Source organism: Stegastes partitus, unplaced genomic scaffold (assembly GCF_000690725.1).
Source record: "Stegastes partitus isolate 25-593 unplaced genomic scaffold, Stegastes_partitus-1.0.2 Scaffold188, whole genome shotgun sequence".
NCBI classification, from domain to species: Eukaryota; Metazoa; Chordata; class Actinopteri; family Pomacentridae; genus Stegastes; species Stegastes partitus.
This window is the reverse complement of record NW_007577919.1, coordinates 632,058-636,809: the sequence shown is the minus strand read 5'-3', so window position 1 is coordinate 636,809 and position 4,752 is coordinate 632,058.

Below are 4,752 nucleotides of genomic sequence, written 5' to 3'. Positions count from 1 at the left end.
AAAAAAATTAGAAAATGTAAATAAAATTTACCATTTTTAAATCAGGTCAACATTTTAATCAACAATTTTCTGAGATTTTGTGTGAGTTGAACAAAACTGAGAAAATCTGTAAAAATAATTAATAATTTATGTACATTTTTTTTTTATTTTTAACAATTTTTTAACATGTAATTTATTGCTTTTCCCCCCATGATTTAAGTATATGTTATCTGTAACTACATACACAGGGAAGAATCTGCGACTATCTGCAGTAAGTTTGCATATTTCTTGTTTATCTTTATCTGTCACCTCTGCAGTTGTAACGCTGGATAATAAAGGACTATTCTGTCCTAATTCAATAAAACAGGGAACATCTGTACAATAATTGCGCATCGTTTTAAAGATAAAGGCTGAAACATCGGTATCTTCAGACCGAGCCGAGGTCCCTCCGTCGCTATCTGACTTTCAGCTGCCTCCTCTCCTGCTCGCTTTCTTGCCAGCAGACGTTTGGCTTCCAGCAGCTTCGCATCAATAAAGTCTGAGTTCCCCGAATCGCAGCTCTGAACTCGATGTCCTCGGCCGACCTGAGCTGCAGCCTGACGTCGCTCGGCTTCGTCTTCACCTTCGTCTGTACCTTCATTCGGCCTCCTCGTCAGTCTGAGGCACTGAAGCGTCCTAAAGCAAAGTAATCTCGGGTGGATCAGAACCTGTCACCCGCTGCTGCTGGTTTTATCTCATTCAGTGTAGATTTACTGAATGAAACCGAGAGACGAAAGAGAAAAAGTCTACATCAGCAGCCTTCCAGGATGAAGCCGTTATTTCTGGAGGAACACCCCCACGTTTCCACAGCTTTGGGCCGGTCCAAGCTGATGTAGTTCTGACGGGTTTAAGGAACGTTTACTGGGAGTCAAACGAACTGGCATCACGTCAAACTGATAAAACAACAGCAGAGACACACAAAACGACTGGAAACGAACACCAAGAGACGCTAAAATAAACCACACAGAGAGAAAAATGGACCGGACACAGACGCTGATTCGATGCTAACAGATGAAACATCCGCTAAGAAACACAAAACGACTGCAAAGACACGCAACATTTCTCAAAACAAGAAACAAGAGACACAAAATGGCGACAAAGAGAAGCGAAGAACTACAAATACATGCAAAAAATACCAGAAGAGACACAAAGTAAACACATGTAGAGGCTGATTCAATGCAAGCAGCATAAAAAAAACACCTTAAAGTCACACAAAATGACCAGAGAGACATTTAAAGGGGTTAAAAGAGATGAAAAATTAACACAAACACGTGCAAAATGATGCAAACTGACAAAACAGCAGTAAAGACACAGAAAACCATTTAAAACAAAAGCCAAGAAAACACGACACGGCCACAAAGAGACACAAAACAACCACAAAGAGACACAAAACAGCCACAAAGAGACACAAAACAACCACAAAGAGACACAAAACAACCACAAAGAGACACAAAACAGCCACAAAGACTAACAAAACAGGTACCGACAGACAAGATATTATCAAAAAAGCACGCAACAAAGCTACAAAGACACAAAAAACAACCGCAAATAGACACAAAAAAGCTACAAAGACCCACAACACATCTACAAAGAGTCTCAAAACAACCACAAAGAGACACAACGCAGCCACAAAAACTAACAACACAGGCACCAACAGACAAAATATTACCAAAAGGCACCCAACAAAGCTACAAAAAACAGCCACAAATAGACACAACAAAGCTACAAAGAGACACAAAAAAACCACAAAGAGACACAAAACAGCCACAAAGAGACACAACAAAGCTACAAAGAGACAAAAACAGCCACAAAGAGAGAACTTCATATCAAAACGAAATAAAATAGCGACAAAGAGACACGAAGCAACCACAAAGAGACAGAAAACAACCACAAAGAGACACAAAACAGCCCCAGCGAGACACAGCCGTCATCCTTGTGGATAAATAACCTCCATAAACTTGAGCTAAATGCGTCCTGTGAGCGTAAACGTTTCCGTGGTGACGCATTTCCTGCAGCGACGGTCATCGGTCCAGATGTTTAGTCGTCCTGCTCCCAGAATGCACCGCTGCTTCCTGCAGAGCCTCCATCGGCTCCACCACGTTTCAGAGCTGGAAACTAACGAGACGCTGAAACACTGAGATCAAAGCCTGAACCGATGGAAGTACAGAAGAAGCCTTTGATTCTGTCCAGATAATAAAAAAATAAAAACAACTTTCATCCTGATTCTGTTGCAGCAGCAGAATTCAAAAACAGCCTCAGAGTCACAAGTTAACTCTGTGAAAACCCCAAAACCTGCCCTGAAAGGTTGTTATCTTCAAAAAAATCACCAGAATGACTCCAGCTATGAGCCAGAACAGGAAGAAGCGTCCAAAAAAAACACACAAAGCGAAAGAAAGGGGAGAAAATGGTACAAAAGACACAAACAATGAGCAAAATAAGACACACAGCAAGAAGACCGAAGGACAGATGAGACACAAAATGGCAAACAGGAAACAAAACCGTCCTAAAGAGACACAAAACAACACACAAAAGAGACAAAACGGTCGTAAAGATGCATAAAAAAAACCCAAAATGAGACACAAAACAAGAAAAAAACACAGAAAGTGAACAAAACTGTCTCACAAAGACACAAAATGAACAAAAACTGTCCCACAGACACATAAAGCTGTTAAAGAGAGACACAAAACAACACAAAGAAGACAAACACAATTCACCAAATGAGAAAAAAACGAGACGTAAAATGACAGAAATTAGACACAAAACAACAAAAACCAGAAGCAAACGACAGCAAAAAAAAAGGAAAAAGAGACACAAAGCGACACAAGCGAGACACAAAATGACCACAAATTTTCTTTCAGGGTTTGTAGAGGCTTAAAAAAAGTAGATAGTGACAAAAAATGACAAAACTGAAACACAAACCCACAAAATCGAGACCCAGAATGACAAAAATTGACAACCAATTACAAAAAAAGAGACACTAAACAATCCAAATGAGACGGAAACTACAGAAAGACGACACCAAGTGAACACAAAGAGACACAAAATGACCAGAAACAGACGAACAACAACAGGAAACGGATCAAACCGTCTCTCAGAGGCTGTAAACAGTGAAGAGTTGAACATCTACAGTATTTGTGACGTCTGTGGACGTGTTGGCTCCAGATGTTTGATATGTTTGTGAAGTAAACAACTTTGTTTATGCGTTCTGACTGTGTTCTACCGACACAAACGTTCCTGAGTTTCTTGAGAGCAGAGCAGGAGATGGAAGCTGCTCAGGAAGTCGTTGGTGGGAATAAAGACTGACAGCAGCTGCAGCAGAAACCTGCCGACGGTCGTGGGAGCTTCAGCCGTGATCAGACATCAGCTCCATCACTTTCTGTCTCCAGCCGGCAGCATCAGCGCAGGATTCAAACCTGCAGCAAGTCTGTCTGTGTCGAAGGCAAAGTGATTCCAGTCATCGCTGAGGCCAAGAACACGAACACGAAGGCAAATTTGTTCTGAGCTCCTCAAAGCAACTCAGAGTGTGTCGAGGCGGTAAATAATTAAATACACAAAATGACAAAAAGTGAGAAAAACAAGACACAAAAAAACAGAAAGGGGACAAAACTGGCTCTTTGAAATAGAAAATGACCAAAAAAATGAGGCACGAATCGTCAAAAACGAAACGCAAAATGAGAGAAATGTGGCAGAAAAGGACAGAAATGAGAAAAAAACTGTCCCAAAGAGACACAAAAACAACAACAAAAACAGTAAACAAGAAAAATAACAAATATACTCAAAACACTAAATGATAAAAGTGAGATACAAATCTTCAAAAAGGAAAAACAAAAGGTGAAAAATGTGCCATAAAAATGACAAAACTGTCCCAAAGAGGCAGAAACAACAAAAAAGACACACAATGAGAAAAAATTTGACAAAAATAGGAACGTTGAAAAACAAAATGACGGCGAACGAAAAGACAAAACCGTCCTAAAGAGACACAAAACAACACAAAGACAAACCTAAAAAAAAAAATAGAAAAATTATATAAAACATGAGAAATAAACACAATCAAGACACTAAATGACAAAAATGCAACACGAATGATTAAAAACGAAACACAAAATGAGGAAAATGTGGCATAAAATGACAGAAATGGAACTAAACTGCCTAAAAAGAGACATGAAGCAGTAAAAAAAAAAACTGTAGACAAGAAAAATGACACACTCAAGGCACTAACTGATAAAAACAAGACACGAATCATCAAAAACGAGTCGCAAAATGAGAAAAATGTGGCATAAAAGACAGAAATTAAACAAAAGTGTCCCAAAGAGACACAAAACAACACAAAGCAGAGACAAAACTACAAAAACAAAAACAGTACACAAGAAAAATGACACAAAAACCTGAGAAACAAACACACTCAAGACACTAAATGATAGAAGTAGAGACAGGAGGCTAACGAGTCCTCGTATGATGTTAGTTATCATCAGAAACACTAAATCCACCACAAGGTGACCGGCAGCAGCACAACTGTCAATGAAGCGTCGCCTAGCAACCGGCAGCAGGACAGCCCATAATAAGCAGAGCAGACAGAGAGTCTGCAGCAGCTTTACTTCATTCAGAAAGAACCTGAACAGATTCAGACCGGCAGCATAAAGGACGTTAAAACCCATAAAAAGGTCTGATTTAGTTTAATATTCCAGATAAAATCCACTAAATCTGAGCCCAGTCCTCAGAACCAGCCGGTTCTGG